The 24,589-nt window shown below is 39.0% G+C and overlaps 1 long non-coding RNA gene across 1 annotated transcript in view; it reads right to left on the bottom strand.

The window, feature by feature from the left end:
* LOC135364076 (uncharacterized) overlaps positions 1-23,873 on the bottom strand; it is a 30,959-nt gene extending 7,086 nt beyond the window's left edge. Inside the window, exons 1-2 of the long non-coding RNA XR_010410546.1 lie at positions 23,265-23,873; positions 20,025-20,220 (exon numbers count right to left, since the gene is read on the bottom strand). This is a non-coding gene — a long non-coding RNA (uncharacterized LOC135364076). The remainder of the gene's footprint in view (positions 1-20,024; positions 20,221-23,264) is intronic.
* Positions 23,874-24,589: the final 716 nt, after the last annotated feature.

The raw sequence follows: 24,589 nt of genomic DNA, 5'->3' as shown, positions 1-24,589 counted from the left end.
ATTTCAAAAAGCAGAATCATAGAGAATAAAAAAAGAGAGAGAGAAAGTACATTTCCTCATCTCAATTCAAGCCCTAAAGGTAACCACTAATAACACTTTAATATGATTTTTAGTCTTTTCTGTGCATTCAGAGAGAGAAAGAGAATAGATAGCTTGAGTTTGTTGTCTTAATAAGTATTGCATTAAGCACGTAGTTTTGTAACCTGATTTTTTTTCATTTAAGATAACTTTCTATCTTGAAAGTCTGTTCTTGTAGATATTCCTCCATGCTACCTTGGGAATTAACTTAAAAATCGCTTTAGAAAAGATCCATACATTATTCAAGCTGGAGGACACTGATCAACCACATACTATTCCACTGGATGGCTGTACTGTGATCTAATTTCATTTCTCTCTCAATGACTTCTGGCTTGTTCCTAGCAATTTAATGTCACAAACAATGCTTCAGTGAGCATCATTATGAAGATGTTTTTACATACATTTCCCAGCAATCTTATAGGATATCTGCTTAAAAATGAATTACTGAGTCAAAGGGGAAACACATTATAAATTTTGGTATATACTGCTGAATTGACCTCCAAAAAGACTATACCTATTCACACTCCAACCAGCAATATATGAGAGTGATCAATGACACACTTTCCCTCACACCAAATATATCAGTCTTTTAAGGTTTTCCTAAACTGATGGACCAAAAAACAAAACAAAACACATTATTTTAAATTGTAATTTCCTTATTACTAATATAGGTGAGCATTCTGGCTGTCTCTATATCTCTCTCTCTCCCCCCTACCGAATTATTCTTTTTTCTGTAAGTTGCTTTTTCATGGTCTTTGTCCATTTTTTTGCACTGAGCTTTCTCACTGATCTATAGAAGTTCTTTATGTACTTTGAATATTCTTTGTTATATTTATAGCAAAAATTTTCTCCCCTTTGGCCATTTTTTTCCCTTTTGGTCATTTGTGCTTTATGATATCTTTTACTATACAAATTTAATTCTTTAGTTGCAAAACTTGTTAATCTTTTCCTTTATAATTTCTGTGCTTTCTACCTCGCTTAGGAAAGTCTTGCCTATGTCAAAGCACTAAAAATTTCACTAGTGTTTTTTACTAGTGCTATTTTTTTATATTTTGAAATATCTAAAATATGAGAAATAAAATTTAATAATCTTTCCAATAGAAAGTCGACAGTTGTAACACATTAATGAAAAAATTTATTTCCTCAAGGATTGAAAGTGCCCATTTGTCATATGCACTATTCATACTCTTGGTCACACCTAGGTGAGGTCCTCTGGAATCAGCCTTCAGAAAATCAGACAACTCCTCCTCTTCAGTTGTTTGGTGGAGAATTCATTCAAGCTGACACCCTAATATTTAATATATATATATAATTTTTTCTGATTCTGGATTCCTCAACTAAATTAACTATTTATCTCTTTCTTGCCCAATACCACTTTATCTTAATTAACTTAGCTTTATGCCTTAATTTGAAATTTGAGGGTGCCAGTTCCCTCTTATTTTTCTTCTACCAAATTCGTGTGTATGTTTCTCCTACAGATATCAAATTCCATGAAAACTTCTGTTATGATTTTAATTCAAAACAAATCAAATCATGAATTTGTGAATTTTTGCCATACTGAATCTTCCCATGCAGAAATATGGTATTTATCTATTTATTCAAGTCTCCCTTTTTGTCTCTCACTAAAGTAGTAGTTTTCTTTTCCTTTTCCTTTTTTTTTTTTTTTTTTTTAAGAGAGAGAGAACATGGCAGAGAGGCAGAGGGAGGGGGGAGAGATAATCTTAAAACAGGCTCCACACCCAACACAGAGCTCAACGCAGGGCTCGATCTCACAACCCTGAGATCACGACTGAACCAAAATCATGACTCGAATGCTTACACAACTGAGCCACCCAGGTGCCCCTAAAGTAATTTTCTGCAGATAGGATTTGAACACCTACTATTTGGTTTTTTTCCTAAGAACTTTATAGATTTTTGGTGTTAGTATAAATGGGATCCTTTTCGGGCGCCTGGGTGGCTCAGTTGGTTAAGCGACTGCCTTCGGCTCAGGTCATGATCCTGGAGTCCCAGGATCAAGTCCCGCATCGGGCTCCCTGCTCGGCAGGGAGTCTGCTTCTCCCTCTGACCCTCCTCCCTCTCATGCTCTCTGTCTCTCATTCTCTCTCTCTCTCAAATAAATAAATAAAATCTTTAAAAATAAATAAATAAAATAAATAAATAAATAAATAAATAAATAAATAAATGAGATCCTTTTCTACTGACTTCTCAAATTGGTTATTCTGGATGTATAGAAAATTATACCAGTTTTGTATGTTGACTTTGAATCTAGACAACTAACATCTTTTTTTTTTTTTTTTGCTTTTACAATCTTATCATCTTCAAGTAAATATACAGTTGTGTCTTCTGTGTTGTGGTCTAACAGCCTTTAGATGTATGTGTATGTGCCCATGTATTGTTCTTACCTGATTTTGGTATCAGTGTTCAAATCATGTTCTCATTTTTGTTTGTTTGTAGTATAAATTTTAATTTTTCTTGATTTCCTTTTCAACCCACAATTTATTTAGAAATGATTAAATGTCTAAGTGATTAGACTTTTTGCTATAAATTTATTTTTTGATTTCTTTATTTTTAATTTGCATTATGATCAGAAAACATACTCCTTATTACATCCATTTTTTAAATAATTTTTATATTTTGTGGACTAATATGTAGAGTCTTTTCTTAGACTTTCCTTATCCATGTACATATAAAAAATGGATGCATATTTTCAGTTCATGGATACAAAGTTCTCTATATGTTTATTAGATATAGTTTGGTAAGTATATTATTTAAATCTGCCCATATCCTTTTTATGCTTTATCAATTAATTTCTGAGAAAGGTGTGTTAAATTTTTCTGCAACAATTGTAAGTGTGTACATTTCTTCTTGTATTTCTAATATTTTTGCCTTACATATTTTATAGCTGTGCATTTAGATATATATAGGCCTTATCTACTATTTGATATAAAATCTTTGTCCTCTAACATTTGCAACATCTGTCTCATTTAATACTCTCATCCCAGAAAAATACATTATAGTAATTCATAGAAATGCACTTTTCCTCTATTAAGATTGCCACACTCTCTTTTATTTTGTTAATATCTTCCTAACAGATTTTTTTGTCATTTTACTCTTTCCAGTCTTTCTGTGTCCTGATTTTCTTTCCCTTGGGTGGATCTCTTGGAAACAGGAAATTGTTGGATATTGTTGTGGGGTTTTTTTGGTTTGTTATTTTATTCATGTGTACTTTGATAGTATTTCCCAGCCCAAAACTTGAGACATGTGCCATAACATGTATGTGGCATCTGATATGGTAGCAGGAGATATCAAAATAAGGACTGCTTTTGAAATATGAGGCATATAACTATTGCATATATGTCATGGTGCTTGAGGATTTTACTCTGGTAATATATGTGACCTCCATAATTTTTTGGTTAAGTTGGTTCTACCAACTAAAGCATCATCCTTAACATATACGTATCCTTTATTATGCATATTCTTTAATATATTCTTTCAGGTATATACTTCTATAGCATACATATTCTTTAGCATGTATTTTTAGGATTTCAGCAGCGTAAAGGAGCTCAAATGTGATTGATTATTCTCCATAACCTCATTAAATTATTACAAAGGTGATATTTTTGTGAATGAGGGATGTCTAACCAAATGCAAATAAAAAATCAGAGGCCTTGGAAACAGTAACCCAACTAAATCACTTTAGGCAGACATTTTCACAGAAAAAAGCAAGAGAAAATTCCTTTTAACTAGTATCTTAATTTTATAAAGTTTTTATATAAAAGTTTACTTAATTATTTATCATTTAAGGGTTATTTTCCTTTTTTATAAAAACAGTTCAAAACCAAATCACATATATCCATGGGAATGTGTTTTTATTGAAATTCATTTCATTTCACTTTATTGCAGTTGATTTGTATATATGTTGACCCTCATTCTTTCCCATTCTGCAATTCTCTCTACTTTGTGCCTTTTCTAGTGATTTAAGCCAGAGTATTTCCAACTCCTCGTGTGGTATGTCATGAATAAACCCTAAAAACTCTAGTTAAATGGTTAATGCAGTGTTTCCAAATAGAAGAAAATTATATAAAATCTGCATCTACAGAAGGAAAAGGAATAAAAAGTCAACTTGTTAAATATTGTTTCATTCATTTAGGGATTGTTCATCTAAAATTAGAAGGGCTTTGGACTCTTGGCCTGGACCAGACATGTCCCAACCATGGAGAAAACGTGGAAGAAGTGTTAGTCCAGGCTGCTGTAGTTCTGAGATGCATGACTATATATTATAAGGTGAGTGGTACCCTAGCAAGAGCTAATAACAGATACAACTGGGAAAGAGCCACATCTGTCTCAGCATTACTTCTTGACTGGATATGGAGTTCTTTGATATATTTCTTTTTTTTAGATTTTATTTGTCTATTTATTTAGGGAAGAGAGGGAAAGAGCAAACAAGTGGGGGGGGGGCAGAGGGAGAGGGAGAAGCAGACTCCCCACTAAGAGAGGAGCCCAATGTGGGGCTCGATCCCAGGACCCTGAGATCAGGACCTGAGCCAAAGGCAGATGCTTAACCTACTGAGCCACCCAGGCGCCCCATTTGATACATTTCTATATGTGCATATGTATACATTCATATGTAATATTTAATGGTCTGGAATGACCAAATGCAGGAGAGGAGAAGGGAGGAGGCAAGGAGGGTGGTGGGAATGGAAGGAGGAATACAATTTAGAAGGAGGAGTTTGGATTATTTGGACATCAAGTTGGAATCAAAATTTTAAAGTAATAAAAGGCAACGTGGAGGTGTTAGAATGATCATAGAAGGGAGCGAAGGAAAGCAACTTTTTTTTTTTTTTTAAGATTTTATTTATTTATTTGACAGAGAGACATAGCAAGAGCAGGAACACAAGCAGGGGGTGTAGGAGAGGGAAAGGCAGGCTTCCCGCTGAGCAGGGAGCCCTATGTGGGGCTTGATCCCAGGACCCTGGGATCATGACCTGAGCTGAAGGCAGACACTTAACGACTGAGCCACCCAGGCACCCCGGAAAGCAACTTCTTAAAATCATAATAAGAATATACTGATTAGGGCTGTTACATAATCCTGTAGCCTCCAAACACACCTTTCAGAAGGCATGATTTGGGAAGGCAGAGTAGTGAAGCAAAAGTGCCCAGCTTTAGAATCAGACAGGCCTGGTTTTAAACACTGGATCTGCCACTGACTTTCAGTAAGCATCTCAGGGCTTCCCTCTGTATGCGAGCAGTGATAAAAATGCAAACTGCATCTGGTGGTTTTGAGGTTTAAATGAAACATTGCATAAAACGTACCTGAATCATAGAAGTCAGTCAATAAATAATTGGCATATTTATGCTTAATTATTTAATTATTTGTATGCAAAATCAAATCTCAAACAAAAGGTTAATAAACTTTTTTCTTCTAGGCTGATCATCAAGTACACTAGATCCCTTCTGAACACCATTTATCAGAAAACAAAATTTGACAGTGACTACCCACAGGGTCCAAGGACCACTGCAAGATGCATTTCCATCCGTAACACTTGTCCCTGTCCCGCTTTCCCAGGAGACAATGTTAGAATTGGCCTGGAGTTTGTGAAGCCACAAGAGAAAACATTTAGAACTCCTCTGTAATAAGCACATCAAATACTCACGTATTCTTTACAACAAATCTAGGTAGATACTATGTTTCCCATGTTACATATGTGGCAACTCCATTCAATGAAAGGGAAATACTCCCCAATTCCCACATCTTATCAGCGGCAGAGACAAAAATTCACACTAGACTTGACTGCAAAGCCTACTATCTTTTCATCACCTTATCATGCCACTGAGAGTCTATTTTGGAAAAGGTGGTCTTCTAATTTGCAGTGTAACCACTGTGCAGAAAAACAAATGCACATGCATGCTGAGTAGAGAGAACAGAGTTTTGGGTGACCTTGACATTCAGAATTCCATTCTGATGCTCTCTCTCGGGAATTTTAAAAATCAGAGCTCATAACAGAACAAAAACAGTAAAATTGGCATGATGCAACAGAACACTGGTAACCATGAGAGCTAAAGCTAATACTCTTTTTTTTTTTAATTTTTATTTATTTATTTATTTGAGAGAGAGAATGAGAGAGAGAGGGCATGAGAGGGGGGAGGGTCAGAGGGAGAAGCAGACCCCCCGCTGAGCAGGGAGCCTGATGTGGGACTCGATCCCGGGACTCCAGGATCATGACCTGAGCCGAAGGCAGTCGCTTAACCAACTGAGCCACCCAGGCGCCCAAGCTAATATTCTTTATTTTAGTCTTAGAAACTATTTGTGCAACTGCCTGTGACATAGGTTCAAATTCTCTGTTCGCCAGTGAACGTTTTTGCTCCCAATAGTAGCCCATTTCTAGATGCAACACATGTTCCTTCTAAATGACTCATTACTCGAAACGTTGAGAGAAGGCCTTTTGGGAAGTCAAAAGAAGGGAGCTTCTTTGCTCTCTCTCTCTCTCTTGCTGAGCTCCAGAAAATTCAATACACATTTTCTGTGGACAGGCACAGTTGTGGAGTTTTCTCCAGTTTTCTCAATAGGTTTTTTTCCAGTTCTTTCCAATTTTCTCAAAATTTTCCAGTTTTCTGCCATCATTCATGCACAGTACACTCACTGGTCATTCCTAAACACTCATCTTCTGTAGCAGTGTCCAAAGATATCCACCTGATCCCCCCACCCCAACGCAAGTTTTAATCTGTGACTTACATTAAGATAATTACAACTCACACCGTAAAGTACCCAATATTGAAAATTTAAAGACTATCTCCATTAGAAACATCTTCATAGAGGTTCTCTAGTTCTCTTTCCAGAGTATTTTGATATCTTTGTATTTTGTTGACTAGGAGTATTGTAGATTAGCAAAGCCTAGACTAGAATAAGGCCATAGGATTAGAGAGAAACGTATATATTTCATAGATACAAATGGGATACAGTCTATAAGGACTGATACGTGATTTGATGTACAAGGTGAAGAATAAGGAGAAGTCAAGATTGACTCCCAGGTTTATGGTTGGTCTGGAGGGTGGGAGAGGGTTCAATTTTGCCCATTCGTTCAACAAATATATGTTGAATACAGGCTATACCCCTTCACTAACTTGGGTGTTGAAGAGAAATTGGTGAACAAGACAATAGAGTCCCTGCCCTGCTGTGACTTATAATCTGTTAACATGCTAAGACATTCAAGCGGAAATGTCAGACAGCTGTCCTTAGTGTTCCAGAGAGAAATCTCTGCTAAGAGGTGCCATCTGGAAGATCCCTCCACACATGTTCTGAAACTTTACTGGAGACCAATGCAGATTTAATAATCGCTGATCTAGGTACTGGAAAAGCAGCCACAGGAAACACAAAGCCTCTGCTGTAATATAGGTTGCATTCTAGTGGGAGAAAACAGACAATAAACCAAGGACTTTATGATGTGTCAGGCAGGGTCAGCTTGTCTCTCCCATAAGGAAGGGGTAAGGGCATGGCAACCTCTGGGCGAAGAGCCTGGCAGACCCAGGAAATGGCAATTAAAACTGAGGTGTGTGGTGTGTCCCGGAAACCGCCTGGAGGCCAAAGCTTGTGAAGCTCAGTGAGCAGCAAGAGACAGAGATGAAGTATCCATGGCATGCTGATCCCATAGAGCTCCACGGGCCATGATAAGGACTTTAAACTTTCTTCTTAGTGAGTTAAAAGACGACTGGAGATTTCTAAGAAGAGGGGTGACATGATCTGACTTATATAAATAAGGATCGCTGGCTCCTACGTGAAGAAGAGACTTCAAACAGGGTTAATCCAGGTAATTTGTACTGCAGCTCATTTTAAGTGGTTATTAAATAATTAAATGCTTTCCACTTCTGTCCTTTTCTCTTCCTGCTCTCTCTTCATAGAGTTGCTTCCTGTATACAGTTGGCCTAGGAGAACTGCGTGAGTAGTCTGGGGGGCTATTTTGTTTCAGAATCTAACAGGGGCCAGGAAGGCACACCTAGGGGAAGCAAACAAATTCTAGACTGGTGTGAGCTTTCAGGACTTAGAATAAAGGAGACATCTGCAATTCTTCTACATGGTACAGGCAGTTCTGTAAAGGTAGAGATTCAAGGCAGACTTCTCTTCCAGAAACAGACATTCATTTCTGTGGGGGCAATACTGGGTCCCTCAGGAACTGAAGGCAGCAGTGAGTAGGCAGTGAGTTGTATTTCAGAGATGATAATGAAGAAAAACTCCCCATATTCCGCTGGGAATGAAGGAAGGCTAATATGGCTGCCTTTCGGGGGAACTCAGGTCTGACAGAGGTGCGCAAGGGGAACTCCAAACAGCTGAGCTGAGTGGGGAAAGCCTAAGAGTGAGAGACAACTGAGGAAAAGAACCCACCTGTGTTTTGCACTGAATTTGCTCATGCCCAGGGAGCCAGGAGCCTTGAAGTTGCTTTTAGCATGAGAAAGTTCTACTGACAAGTAGTTTACTTGTGCCTACATGGCTGAAGGTATATTTGTGTGTATTTTTAAACCAAGCATCAACATTATTGTTTGCCTATACAGTTCAACCAGAATCAAGTAGGGCTTTAAAAAAAAACAAAAACAGGGCACCCGGGTGGCTCAGTTGGTTAAGCGACTGCCTTCGGCTCAGGTCATGGTCTTGGAGTCCCTGGATCAAGTCCCGCATCAGGCTCCCTGCTCGGCGGGGAGCCTGCTTCTGCCTCTGACCCTCCCCCCTCTCATGTGCTCTCTCTCTCTCATTCTCTCTGTCTCAAATAAATAAAAAAAATCTTTAAAATAAAAAATAAAAAAAACAAAAACAACAACAAAAAACTGCTTTTGCATTTTCTCAAACCCTTAAAGCATGTAGCCCTTGAGAGTCCTACAAGGATCTCTCTCATTTCTAGCAGGGGCTCTGTGTTCTCAACCCTGCTACATGTTAGAATCATCTGGGAAAATTTATTATTATTATTATTATTATTATTATTATTATTATTATTATTATTATTATTATTTGATGCCCCATCACAAGAAAGAGAAGACAAGCCACAGACTGGGAGAAAATATTTGCAAAAGACGTATCTGATAAAAGATTGTTATCTAAAATATACAAAGAACTCTTAACAACCCAACAATATAAAAAATGAACAACCTGGTTAAAAAATAGGCAGAAGACTTGAATGGACACCTCACCAGAAAAAGATACACAAATAGAAAATAAGCATATGAACAAATGCTCCACATCATATGTCACCAGGGAAATGCAAATGAAAACAATAATGAGATACCATTACACACCTGTTAGAATGGCCAAAATCTAGAACAGTGACAATGCCAAATGTTGGTGTGGAGAACCAGGTGCCGTCATTCGTTGCTGGAAGACAGTCTGGCAGGTTCTTTCAAAACTAAACATACTCTGTTATTGAACAATACATCTGAAATTAATGATGTACTATGTGTTGGCTAATTGAATTTAAACTTAAAAAAACTAAACATATTCTTACATATGATCCAGCAATTGTGCTCCTTGGTATTTACCCAAATGAGTTGAAAACTCACATCCACACAAAAACCCGCACATGGGTATTACAGCAGTTTTATTTGTAATTGCCAAAACTTGGAAGCAATCAAAATGTCCTTCAATAGATGAATGGGTAAATAAACTGTGGCACTTCCAGACAATGGCATATCATTTCGTTCTAAAAGGAAAAAAGCTATCAAACCATGAAAAGACATGAAGGAATCTCAAATATGAATTACTAAATGAAAGAAGCCAATATGAGAAGAACACACACTGTCTGAGTCTTAACAATATGACATTTGGAAAAGGCAAATCTATGGAGATAGTAAAAAGATCAGTGATTGCTGGGGGTTAATAGGGAGAGAGGTACGAACAGGCAGAGCCCAGAGGACCTTTAAGGCAGTGAAAATGTTTGATCCTACATTGTTGGAGACTTGTCATTGTACATCTGTGCAAATCATAGAATGTGCACCAAGCATGATCTGTCATGTACACTGTAGACTTTGAGTGATAATTATGTGTTCATTCTGGTTCATCAAGTGTAACAAATATACTACCCTGGTGCAGGATGTTGAGAGTAGCAGAAGCTGTAAGCATGTCGAGGCAAGAGGTATGGGAACTCTGTATGGTTGACCTTAAACAGCTCATGGGTTAAGGGCACCAAGGCATTGGGTAGTCAAAAATCTGCATATAACTTTTGAGTCCCCCAAAACTTACCTACTACTAGCCTACTGTTGACCAGAAGCCTTAAGGATAACAAATAGTTGACTAGCACATAGTTTGTGTGTTACATGTATTATAGACTGTATTCTTGCAATAAAGTAAACTAGAAAAACGATGTTACTCAGAAAATCATAAAGAAAAGAAAATGCATTTATAGAACTGTACTATATTTATCTCCAAAAAAAGCCATGTATAAGTGGACCTGTGCTGTTCAAATCTATGGTTATTCAAGGGTCGACTGTACTTTCTGTTCAATTTTTCTGTAAACCTGAAACTGCTCTAAAAAAGTGTTTAACTCAAAGGGGAAAAAAATGAAATCCCAGGCCCCGACCCCAAAGATTCGAATTCAACCAGCCAACAGTAGGGCCAAGGCTTCGGTATGATTTGCCTTAAGCTCACCGAGAGATACTGAAGTGCTTCCAGGTTAAGAACCACCATGCCAAGTAAACATGATAACCAGGTGTCAGGCAGATAAATGATTTCTGGCTTTTGGCTTTCTTGCTGAATTCTAATTAAATTAGTATTTACACAGTTGTTTGTAATTCTCTACCAAAGGGCATTCATAACTTTTTCCCACTGTGGTACTAGCAAAATGCCAAACGATCTCTTTAATGGAGGAAAATAGGAAATTAAAAATTTTAAATGAAGGCTGTAAATTTATGGTTTGTTGATGCCTTTAAACAACTTCTATCGTTCTCTTTGTCCTCGTCCCCGTCTGAGGCTTAAAACCTATCTTTACGCATCATTGCAGCATTTGAGGCTCTAAATACAGTGAACTGTGATTTCCATTCTGTCATTTTACTATGAAAAATGACGGACATCAGAATAAATAAATAATGATCAAGGAACAAACCTAAGTACATCAGTTGACAATGGCGGGATTGTGTTGGCCGGGTAGTGACTAGGAGGAGAGCAGTGACAGATGGCACCTTCTGATGTGCACACAACATGAGTACTGAGGACAGATTTCCCTTCCAGTTAGCCACATCTTCCTTAAAAGAGGAGGGTCTGAAAAACCCGGTCAGATGCTGCTTTGGAAAATTCCAATAATTCGAAAGCTTGGCAGTATGAGTAAATTATCCACAACTTGCTTCTTGTGATGGGGCTTGCCTCAAGCCACTGTACTTCTTCCTCTGACTAAATGCCTTCTATCCTTCTATCTCTAAAGAAGAGATAATTATGCACTTTGAAATGAGTATCTTGCTGTTCCTGTGATAGGAGTCATTTAGGTCATCAAAGGATCCCATCACTAATCAAACGAAAAACAACCTGTAGAAATTATAACATTAATAATAGTTTGCATTTACTGAACACTTGTTATGTGTCAGGCTTTCTGTTAAGCATCTAATATAAATGATCTCATTTACGTCTAACGACAACCATATGATGTAGGTGTTATTTTAAGCCCCATTTTACAGATTAACGAGAGTAAGTTCCTATGGTCTGACTGCAGGGCCTGTCATCATGCAGTCGTATTGGCAGACATCCCAGCGTGTGCGGCCTAGTTCTAGACATGACTCAAAGTTGGAGAATCTATGTTCATTCTCCTGCAATAGAAATTCATACTAAAAACAAGGTTGCCTCACCAAGGTCATACAGACCACTGATGCAAAAAACTCCCTGGACTGCTAGCACCAGAAAACCAAGGCCCTGGTTCTTAACTTTGTTACATATAAGACTCATCTATGGAACTTAAAAAAAGAAAAAGAATCTCTGGTCCAAGCCTCAGAGATTCTGATGGAGTTGATATAGGTTGGAACTTAGGCACTGGGATTTTTAAATACTCCCCAGGCAGGATCCGCTACGTAATTTGCAGGGCTCATTTTTCAAAATAAAAATACAGAACTGTTGTTTAAAAATTAAGGTGGGGCGCCTGGGTGGCTCGGTCATTAAGCATCTGCCTTTGGCTCAGGTCATGATCCCAGGGTCCTGGGATCGAGCCCCTCATTGGGCTCCCTGCTCGGTGGGAAGCCTGCTTCTCCCTCTCCCACTCCCCCTGCTTGTGTTCCCTCTCTCGCTGTGTCTCTCTCTATCAAAAAAAAAAAAAAATTTTTTTTTAAATAAAAATTAAGAAAGTTAAGATGGCAACAAGCGGAACATGAAACCAAGTGTGAAGCCCTTCTTTGGATGAGGCCCCATTTGACTACACGGGTCACACACCCATGAAACTGGCCCTGCGCCACGTGATGCTAATATGCTAACACTTTGAAAGCCATTGGATCAAGGGGTTCCCCAGCTAGGCCTCAGTCCTGTAGCTTGGGTGGCTCTTCATCATCACTGTCCTCACACACATTAAGCTGTTTGCGAGCATCACGTAACCCTTGCATTAATTAACATTATGAAGGGAAAATTGCAAATATGTCCCCATTTTTCAGATAAGCAAACTAAGCCTTTACTAAATTAAGTATTGTTCCTGGTGTCTTTGAGGGATAGGCAGTCACCCTGCCTAGATTGAGACCTGGCCATCCAGATTCTGGATCCTACACTGCTAATCATTGCCCTAACTACAGCTCCATGAGTAAGTAGTGTTTTGGGGGGGGGGTTTTTGTTGTTTTTTTTTAGAATTCTCTGTAACCAGGGGGCACCTGGGTGGCTCAGTTGGTTAAGCGACTGCCTTTGGCTCAGGTCATGATCCTGGAGTCCCGGGATCGAGTCCCACATCAGGCTCCCTGCTCAGCGGGGAGTCTGCTTCTCCCTCTGACCCTCCCCCCTCTCATGCTCTCTCTCTCTCATTCTCTCTCTCGAATAAATAAATAAAAATCATAAAAAAAAAGAATTCTCTGTAACCCCAGCACTAAACAAAAAGGAAGATACTATGCATGGAAACAGATTCATGTCCAGAACTTCATGTGATTTAATTTATTCTTTTGATACATCTTACTGTACCTTCATTTATTGTTTTTGCTTTGCTTATCTTTTTATTTTGCTATTATATTGCATATACACTGGCTAGAATATACATAGACATGAATATACATAGATAGGAATATAATTTGTATAAAATTTCACTTATAAAGCTCAGAAAGAGATTCAGAAGCCCCCAGACCTATGTCTTCTGCAGCCGCTCCCCTTCCCAATGTCTCTGGGGTGGATAGTGTCTACAGAACACGCAGGACACTCTGAGGAAGATGATGGCTTCCTAACCTTGACTCAGGATTGTGCAATAGCTTTGTTCACTGACTCGGTGCAGTTCCCCTGTGCACCCCACTCCAAAGATGAAGATGGTGGAAATAAGCAGAGATTTACCCCTCGTTTCATTCGGTCCTCAGGGACACTCTTGAGTGTGGCTCTGTTTCATCACTTCATAGTGCACACTTAAACATATTTGTTGAGAGGAAGCTCAGTTCATGCAGCTCTCTCAAATAAAAAGATAATATACTTCCCTCTCCACCCTCCTTCCTGGGCTGTGTCTGTCACGGCTATTTCTTATCAGAACCTTGAGCTCACAGTCTTACAATCATGTGTAACATGAAGCCCTTACCTTGGACCATGAACTCCAGAAATGCAGGGAATGAGTTCTGTTCAGTTTTGTATCTTTGGCTTTTGACTCAGCCACATACTTGGCTTTCAGTGTTTATTAAGTGAATCAAGGCAAGCGTGAATGAATGAACAGCTTTCAAAAAGAGTGAACTGTGAAATTCATACATTCAGCTGCAATATGAAAATCCTTCAAAGACTTTATTCTTCTCCCCACCCTTTTAGTGACTTATTTCTGCAGCTACTTTCTATAATTTTTGACAGCATTTCACTTATTTTCGTTTATGTTCCTCTGTGGGTTTTAAATACCTCCTTACTTTTCCAGTCATCATTTGTATTTTATGGAAATTCTTCAAAGGGTTTGCTTGTACAGCCTCAGAGAGTTGTCTTGGGAGCTACTATTTATCTTAGCTTTTGGAAGGATTTTGATTCCTAGCAAAAGACTGCAGCATGGAAAGTACAAATTCATTATTATCCGAGCTCTTGACAGTGACTGGGGACTAAAATTATTAGGTTAGTTTTAGCTCACCTTTCCAATTTTCATTTCCTCCTACTTATATTCTCTCATATCTTCTAGTTCCTATACTTGCCAATTTCAAAAGCACTGACTATCATATAAGACAGAAATTTGAATATATATTCATAATCAATCCCATAGCATTTTTATTTTATGTGGATTGCCTGCATACTTAGGCAGCCTTACTTTTTTTGCAAGAGATTTGCATATAAGGATAATCTCTAGTGGGCGCCTGGGTGGCTCATTTGGTTGAGCGACTGCCTTCGGCTCAGGTCATGGTCCTGGAGTCCCAGGATCGAGTCCCGCATCAGGCTCCCTGCTCAGCAGGGGGTCTGCTTCTCTCTCTGCCCTCTTCCCTCTCGTGCTCTCTGTCTCTCATTCTCTCTCTCTCAAATAAATAAATAAAATCTTTAAAAAAAAAAAAAGGATAATCTCTAGTATAAGTCTTCTGCTTTTAACAGCATTTTTCAGCTTGTGAGTATTGTCTAACATGGAGTCACGTGCCCCAAACTTAGTCTTTCTGCCCAGTGGTCATGGATACCTACAATTCTGGGTTAAAAAGACTTTTTAGCCCCAGGGTAGCATCAGCTTCCATGTCTGTGTTCATCTCTTTCTGTGATCTCAGCATTCTCCTATTTTCTGGCCCTTCAAGATTTCCCATACTTTCTTATGAGCCAAACACATCATTTTGAAAGTGTTTTGCTATGGCAGAGAGCAAATAGTCCCTAAGTCCACAATACTGCTGGAAGTAGAAGATCTCAGTCTGTGGTTTTATTTATGAACAGGAGCCTGATCTTAACTCCTTCCTCCTGCCCCTGAATCTTCCCTTTGTTTAGACAACTCTTCTTCATTCTTCAAAACCCCGTTTGGAAATAACTTCATATTGAAGCTTTTCTATATAGAGAATTAATAACTTCTGTGGTGCCTGGGTGGCTCAGTCGTTAAGCGTCTGCCTTCAGCTCAAGTCATGATCCCAGGGCCCTGGGATCAAGCCCCACATTGGGCTCCCTGCTCAACGGGAAGCCCGCTTCTCCTTCTCCCACTCCCCCTGCTTGTGTTCCCTCTCTCTCGCTGTCTCTCTCTCTGTCAAATAAATAAATAAAATCTTTTTTAAAATAAATATTTTTAAAAAGAGAATTAATAACTTCTTCCTGTCTGCTGTTTCTATAATTATACAACATTCCCTTTTTGTGCCTGTCACACTGTAATCTGTTTATAAGCCTGTTTTTCTCACTAAAGTATAAGTTCCTTGAGGACAGAGGTCAAATCATACCCATCTCTTCCCCACCAGGTTCCTAGTACAGTATCTAGCAGACAAGAGAGAAAGAAAAATATTACAGAAAGGATTTAAGTCCTGTTGCTTTCTTTTTTTTTTTTTTTTTTTTAAGATTTTATTTATTCATTTGAGAGAGAGTGAGAGAGAGAAAGAGCACAAGAGGGGGGAGCGGGAGAGGGAGAAGCAGACTCCCTGCTGAGCAGGTAGCCTGATGCGGGACTCGATCCTGGGACTCCAGGATCATGACCTGAGCCGAAGGCAGTCGCTTAACCAACTGAGCCACCCAGGCGCCCAGTCCTGTTGCTTTCTTAATGTACATTGGAACTCAACTGATTGGTCCTTCCACTGCTGACTGGTCAGCTTACACTAGGAAGACAGCAGAAGGGAGTCTTCACTGTGACAAGAAGAGCAGCTCTTCTTGTACTTGATCAAACCCGTTCCAGTGCCGGAAATATCAAAGATGGGACAAGAACAGCTAACAGAGTCAAGAACAGTGCTTAGTCCTCTATTCTCTATCTCTCTCTCACACACATACAAACCCAACACAATATAACATCTATGAAGCTGCTTTTCCAAGTGACCAGAGGAAAAATATTTGCTGCTGACACAAAGGCAACACTTCTTTTCTTTGAGACATAAACTCCCTCTCCTAAATAAGAGTTATTAAGATACAAAATCATAGAATTACCCCTGATTGCTGACATCATCCAAGTAAGAGCAAAATCCTCCTTCGTTAAACCCTCCCCAAATCACTTAACACAAGCCCAAATCCTGTAAGTTTTCCCAACACCCTTTTACTGCGACATCCCCATGGAGTGTGCTTTCCATCATGTCATAAGTCATAAATCCACCTTGATGAACTACAGGTGTGTTCTTGGTGGTATTTGGCTTTCTGACCCCCACTCTTTCCTGGCTCAGTTTGATCTTCATACTTCAAGTCCCCCATCTTCCAGTCTTAGAATTGCCTTGTTTTAGTTTTACTACTGCCCTCATGGTGCTTAAAACTTGTAAGAGCTCTACCTCACTCTGTAGTTGAGATTGCATACTATTGTTTAAATGATTAATGCCATATACATCAAGCCACATGCATATTTTAGAACACACCCAGCAATATTACCCTACTTTCATTTTCTATCCTGGGCAAATGGCATTTCTTCAGAGGCTAAGACAGTGCTTCTCAAACTTTCATGTATATGAGAATCACCTGAGAGGCTAAAACACAGATTTCTAGGCCCCACTTCCAAAACTGCTGATTCAGTAAGTTCAGGAAGAGGCCCATGAATTGCATTTCTGACAAGTTCTCAGGTGATGCAGAAGCTAATTGTTCTGGGGACAAACTTTGAGAGTTACTGGTCTAAGAATTCAAGGGGGGCCTATGATTTCTCAAACTACTATATGCAATCTCTGGGGATCAAAAAACAATCTCAAGGGTCTAGGAGCTCTCCATAAAATTTTTAAATTTTGTGTATCTATTTAATAGGTATCTGAAAAAAATTAAACATCTGGATGACTGCCTCCTAGCTGACTATTGCCATATAATTTCAGTGCCCATATTTGCATTTATTTTTATTTTCTATTTTTTTTAAGATTTTATTTATTTATTTGTCAGAGAGAGAGACTGAGACAGAGAGAGAGAGCACAAGCAGAGGGAGAAGCAGGCTCCCCGCTGAGCAAGGAGCCCAATGAGGGCGGGACTCAATCCCAGAACCCCAGGATCATGACCTGAGCCGAAGGCAGACGCCGCTTAACCTACTGAGCCAACCAGGAGTCCCCATATTTGCATTTATGATTATAATTACGCTGACACCAAGAGTAGAAGTTCGGTTGCCACTAATAAGACTGGTTAATGGGATGAGAACAGAGGTGGACGGAACACATAAATGATGTGTTCTTAGTGAAGACCAAATGAGATTATAAATGCTATTTGGATAGACTTAGCAGTAATTTGAATAGAGAAACGTGCAGGAGAAAAAGGACTGGCACAATGGATAATTCCATGGCACAAGAAAAGTATGAGCATGTCAAATTCAAAAGAACTCCTATAATAGCAATCAGAACCATCTTCTGTTCATGAATGGTGCTTTAGTTTCAGAAAAATGTCATCTGTCACATAAACTCAATATTATTATTACGAATTGTATTAGAGTGAGGTATGGTTTGAATCCAGATAAATAAGTGAATAGATCTCTTTTCATTGAGATGTTTTGGCATAATTTAGAAAGAGCAGAGCCCATAATCTTTTCAGTCTTATCAGTCTTCTCATAATCTAATCTGTCAACTTCATGGATGAACTGAAGGTCAGCCATGTGGAACAAAGGTAGATCTAAACCAGCAGTTAAAGAAACAAGAACCTGGCTATTTCAATCTGAAATTCAAATGCCAGGGGGATGGGCTAGATGGGTGATGGGTATTGAGGAAGGCACTTGTTATGATGAGCACTAGGTGTTGTATGTAAGTGATGAATCACTGAATTCTACTCCTGAAACCAATATTGCACTGTATGTTACCTAAAATTTAAAAAAAAAAAAAAAAGGCCAGGGAAATCTAATTTTTAAAATCTTCTCCACAAAGTGACAAAAACTAAGGAAAGGGAATGGATTTTAAAGAAAGACATAAAGGAAATGTAAAGTGCAAATAGACGTGGGTGGAAAATAGGACAGAAATGGAGAAGACTGAGAAAATGACCCCCACCCCCAAAAAAGACAATGAAATAAAGAAAGTCAATGGAAATATGTCTGGGAATCAAAGATCTCTGGAAAGGTCAAAGACATATTATGCCTTATATTCGATGAGAATATGAAATCTAATTATTATGACAAGGTTTATACAAGAAACCCATGAATCTTTTTCTTCCTGCCGTGCTAGAATCATTCATCAAAGTTAACTATATATAAACTTTATTCAAACAAGCTGAAAAACCAGCAATGTCATACTAAGTAAACAAATGACCTTATTTTAAAGGAGTAGATAGATTTGGGCAATTCAACAATTCACAAATGTTGAGTCCTTACTATGCCCCAGGAATGGTGCTGTGCATCACACATACAATGGTAAATAAAATATATATATAATCCCCATCTTAATGGAGTTTATAGGACTTAAGGGGCTATAGGAAACAACCAAGAAGTTCTAGAACATCAAAAATCACTCAGAGGGAAGAAACGTGAAACTATGAAAATACTAACAGAGACACCTGAACCAGGTTTAGAGGTCAGAAATGTTTACATTGAGGAAGTTGGAAATGAAAGGATGAGCAATGAGTCTGAACTCTATTTTCTTCCTCTGGGGGATGCTTAGAAAGAGATGCCACAGTTAAATCCCTTCATAAACATGAGACCTAATGGTATATTTTCGGGAGGTAGAAGGGGAGTCCTCTTTATGAAATTGTCTGTGGTCTACCTAGGTTGCTTATGATAACTAAACTTGGAATTTACAGCTCATTAGAGAATGCCGTGTAAGCTCTGTGATATATGTGGTGTGTAAAGGAGATGCTCTATAACTGAAATAGTTCCTTCGTACATCTCATTCAAGCTTCGTTTACAACCTCACATTTTCTAATATACATCCCAATATGGAAAAAACAGACTTTTGGTAACTTTGTTGATGGGTCAGACATTTTCATGTTTCACTTGAGTGTTGCAATTGCCCACATGCTCTGAATTTGACAATTCCACCTTCAGTGTCATCTCCTAAATGACAAACTGTGACCTAAGAGGTAAGCAGGAGTTAGCCAGATAAAATCATGGTGAGGGGCGGAAAGGGAGATTCACAAGGAGTGACAGAAAACTGAGTTAATAGCAGAAGAAACAGTTTGTGAAAGAGCACACTTCGGAGGGGTGAAAGAATGAAAAATGCAGCAAGCAGAAGCCAATCGTGGAAGGCCCTGGGGCCCCTATAAAAAGCTTGCAATTCATTCCCAAGAGGAATAGAACACAATTAAAAACGGTTGAAGAATAGAAATGATCCGGTTTGAATTTGAGAAAGAGTGTTCTAGAGTGTAGAAAAAGGCATTTGAGAAAGGCAGGAAGACAAGATAGGAAGCTATTAAAATACCAAGAGTGTATCTACACTGAACACTCCAATTAAAAGATGGAGATTGTCACTTGAAAGAATTTCCCTGATGGAAATGCATACTGTATGTGCCAAATGAAATTTACAAGTGTAATTTTAGAAGTATTGTGTACAATAGCCCCAAACTGGAAACAACCTAAATGTCTATCAACAATGAAATGGGTAAATAAGTATATTGTGGAATATTCATGAAATGGAATATACAGCAAGGGAAATGAACAAACTTCTGCTATTCACAACAACAGGAGTAACTCTCACAAATGTAATATTGAGCTAAACAAGGCAGACACAATTAATGCATCTTCCATGATTTCATTTATATAAAATACCAAAAACAGGCAAAATTAATGTATAGTATTAGAAGTTAGATCAGTGGTTACCTTTGAAGGTGGAACAGTCCCTGGGAGGGGGCTGAGGAGCTCCTGGGGTGTTGGCAATGTTCTCTTTCTGGGTGGTCTCCTCACTGGTGTTCACTTTGTAGTAAGCAGATTAGTTGTAGCCTTTTTCTTCTGTATGTATGGTATGTTTCAATGTCAAAATTACTTAGAAACAGACCAGAAAGCTGAGGTTTATTGCCTAGAAGAAAGAGTATAAAGCAATCCAGTAAGAAAAAAAAAGTGTCAAATTTTGTGATTTTTGTTTCAAAATAGTCTTGAAAGCAGTGGGTTTTCCATTACAAGAGCCAGGCATTTGAAGGACAAAATAATTTGTATGTGGCTTGGCTTTTCTGTGGGAAGCTTCTGATGGACTTAGGGGAATTCTAAAAGCTTGGCTTTATTGATTAAAAGCAAAGCCTAGGGACGCCTGGGCAGTTAAGGTTCTGCCTTCCGCTCAGGTCATGATTCCAGGGTCCTGGGACTAGAATCCAATCCGGCTTCCCAGGCTCCTCAGGAAGCCTGCTTCTCCCTCTCCCTTTCCCCTGTCCCTCCCCCAGCTCGTGCTCTCGCACTGTCTCTCTCTCTCTCAAACAAATAAAATCTTTAAAAAATAATAAAAATAAAAAATAAAAGCAAAGCCTACAAAACCCAAAACACAGAGCAGGGAAGAGCACGTCATGGCACAAGAGTAGCTTTGTTAACACCCAGACAGGTGATCAAAACCTCTTACGGGCTGTGGAGGAAGAGGGAATTCGGCAAGAACTCAAAAAGAAAAGCAAAAGCGCGTGTGGAGTGCCCGAGCCTCTGCCCCGCCCCCTCTCCCTGCTATAATCCCAGGTGGCAGATCAGTGTGGAGGAATCCTGGGGCACGGAGGCGAGGGCCTTTCTTCCCAGGCATTAGCCCAAAGAAACCACAAACCCCTGGGGGAAGCCCTGCATCCAAACAACACCAGAGAGTGGAGGAGCAATGGGCATGGAACAGGCAGAGAGAAGGTGGGCCTGAGGCATCCGGCCAGGTCTTCTTCAGATGTAAAGCCAGTGGGCAGAGCATCTGACGGCTCTTAGGTCCCAAATGATGGATGACAAAAGGTGAATTGAGACCCTGGTGCCCAGAAAACTGGAGAATATGGTGGAAGTGTCAGTGGGTTGAGTAACAGACGCTGACCCCATGGGACTGCCTAGGGCCAGGCACCCTGGACAGGCGAGCAAGGTCAGAGACGACCATGGAATCCCCACATCAGCCACCCCTAACACTGGATGCCACCCAAGGAGAGAAGGGGAAGAAAAGGGAGGATGGGCACAGCGACTGAGCTCTAAGTGGAAATGACTGAATTTCCTTAGCTTGGCCAAAATCTGCTTTTCACCACCAAGCAGAAATTAGGAATAAAGTTTTACTTTTGCAAACCCCTCAGTCTGTGACTGTAAACCATTTAACTGCTGCACATAAAAAGATTTACAAGCAGTTTGGAGGCCCCAGTTGGTATTCCCTTCACATCCAAAAAGATGCGTCTTCCAAGGTTTGGGGAAAGAAATGAAGGAAAAGACGTGTCTGTTATGGATAAAGCAGGGATAATTATCCAAGCTCCTAGGGTTACTGTGAGGGTTCTGGAACATGATGAAAACGTGACAGAGAGATGGAAAAGGAAAGAAGCCTCTGTTCCTTTGCCGGCCACAGTAAAGAATTACAGGACAGCAAAACGAAGTAAGGCCTAGAAAATAGTCCTCAAAGCATCACTTCCTCTTCTTTTTCTATAAGCTAAATAACTTCAACTCATTTAACCTTTCCTCATTGGTCCTGTTGAAGATCATATTGTTTTTGATTCTTAGCACTAAAAATTTTTTTTTTAAATGTGAAGATCAAAAACCAATGGATTGTGGATCACCACATCAAAAACTAATGATGTATTGTATGGTGACTAACATAACATAATAAAATTAAAAGAAAAAAAAAAGAAATACAATAAATGTTTTTAAAAATCATAAAAAAATGTGAAGATCAAAATAGAACATGATGTTTTTGTGAGCAGGAAAATTACTTCTCAATTTTTATGACATAAACAATGCTATTTGTTGAAACAATACTCAAACATTGTGTATTTGTAGAAATTTATTTTTTAGAATTTGTAGGAAATTGTAGAATTTTCTACAAATGTAGAAAATCTACAAACTTTATTTGTAGAAAAATATTGTTAAAGAGGTAACTATGCATTGGATTTTGCCCTGATTGTCACATCTTTAACAAAGAGAGGAAATTAAGAGGCAGGAAGGTCAAAGACTTACTCATGTTCCAATTGCTAGTCAGAGCTAGTTAGCCTTAGAACTGGAATTCTAACTCCCTCTGCTCTCTTACCTGTTCCCCATGTCTGGCTCACCATCATCTCTCACCTGGACTCCTATATTTGCCTTCCAACTGTTCTAGCCCACATGCATTCTTGCCTCCTTTAATCTACACTGTATACTTTACCTAGAGATCTTTCAAAAAGACGACGTCAGTGCCTTGGTTAAAATAGTTCAATGATTTTCCTGTGTGTTTGCGAGGTGGAGGGGACTGTTTCTGTTTTTGTTTATTTTTGGCACTTTCTTCTTTCATGCACTACAGGGTGCTTGATGCTTATCATGTGTATTTCCTGCCCAGTCCTAGAATCAGCCATTTCTCCTAAGAGCTCTACTTCCTTTTATTGGCAAATGGTATTAGACAACAAGATCTGGATGCTAGGTGTGCTTATTCCCATTTGGGTATCGTCACTTCTGGGCCCTCGTAACTGACAGAATAAGAGAATACGTGTGTTTACTAGCCTATGTGCATGCACACATGTACAGATACATGTACATAGCCATCTGTGTCTATATTCAACTAAACAGAGTTCATACTGGTGTCTCTAGCGCTAACCCATTACCGTGTACATATCTCTGGCTTCCTCCCCTTGCTTATCTATAATCTCCCACTCCAACAGTGAGAAACCTTGACCCTACCATCTGCCATCCATTTACGTAATTGTTTGATTCCAGTATATACATAGAGTGGTATCAGAATTATTAATTCGTACCCTGGTAAGATATAACTTTGTCAACTACAGTGCTGTACTTTTGTATGGCTCTTTTTTGCTTTGACTCTTGCAGGTTCCATTTATTTCCAGTGCTCCTTAGGTCAACATCCCCCCCACCCCCACAATCCCTTCAGTGAGGTTGTTTTATACATTTGTCATACAGTTACAGTTTGCGTTTATCCTATGATCCACTGACCTCCTAGATGATTTCTTGAAGATTTATAAGTGTTAAGGTTATCAAAATCACCATTTAAATGTTGCTGCCCGTTTAACTTCCGCATTTGGTAAGCAGGTTTCAACAGCAGCTCTCCAGATTCACCCATCTCTCCAGGTTTCGGCATGACACTGAGCCCTGTGACCTCTGCTCTCTGATGAGTCCAAGAAAAGTCATGGATGTTCAGGTTGTTTCGCTTTTTCTTGTTGTAAGGATGGGAGTGAAGTCTTCCAAGCTCATTACGTGTTGGAGCTAAAAACATATTTACTTTTTATTGTCCATTTTCTCCCTAATTCTAAGCCCTGTGAGGACAAGATCATGTCAGTTTTGTTCATCATTATATTCAAGCACCTAGCTGAAGTTCTAGCACATAGTAAATCCTGAATAAATATTTGTTAAATGGATGGAAAAATGAATAACTCAAGTCCAAATGCAAATCTAGTGATTGATTTTTTTTTTTCCTATGACACATGTTTGTCTGGTATTATTCTATCTTTAGACAGTCTTTTTACCAATCCGTATTTTGTGTTTCATAATCCTCCTTTTGGTCATACTTATAGCTGTGGAAGAAAATAACTCTGCATTAATGACAATTCTTCATTCATTCCTTTTAAAGAAAAGAAATGTCACAACCTCTCTCAATGTGCCATTTCTATCATCATCAATGCTAGACTTTTTTTTTTAAAGATTTTATTTATTTATTTGTCAGAGAGAGAGAGAGCACAAGCAGGGGGAGCGGCAGGCAGAGGGAGAAGCAGGCTCCCCACTGAGCAAGGAGCCGGATGTGGGGCTCGATCCCAGGACCCTGGGATCATGACCTGAGCTGAAGGCAGATGCTTAACCAACTGAGCCACCCAGGCATCCCAATGCTAGACATTTTTTAAAGCAATAACTATTTATTGGACTCACTGGGAACACTGGTGCTTTCATGCTGTAATGATTTTAAATAAAGAATAGAAAACCAGTTTTTCCTCCACATTTTGTAAGTATTTAGTCCCTCTAACTCTGACTCTGCTGCTTCCTGAAATTCAAGTTAACAAACTTAGTTCAAATGAGAGTAAGCCAAACTTCAGGGTCCTGCAGGTTAGGTAGCTAATCAAAGCTTCAAACTATCTAGATGCTGAGAGCAAGACAAGCTTCTCTATGTGGCAGAATAATTATCTTGCCTGGTTTGCCTCAAATCTGGAGATCTTTAAAGATCTATTTATAAAGCTTATAAATACAGGCACCATGAAGAGATTAAGCAAGGCAGGAAATCCAAAGGTTTCTATAATTTTTCATCTTGAAAAAGATAATTTGCATGAACA

The sequence above is a fragment of the Mirounga angustirostris genome, unplaced genomic scaffold (assembly GCF_029215605.1).
Source record: "Mirounga angustirostris isolate CCGP_5_RB_7025 unplaced genomic scaffold, mMirAng1.0.hap1 SCAF_4, whole genome shotgun sequence".
NCBI classification, from domain to species: Eukaryota; Metazoa; Chordata; class Mammalia; order Carnivora; family Phocidae; genus Mirounga; species Mirounga angustirostris.
The sequence above is the reverse complement of the archived record's forward strand: the minus strand, read 5'-3'. Positions and strand labels throughout refer to the sequence as shown.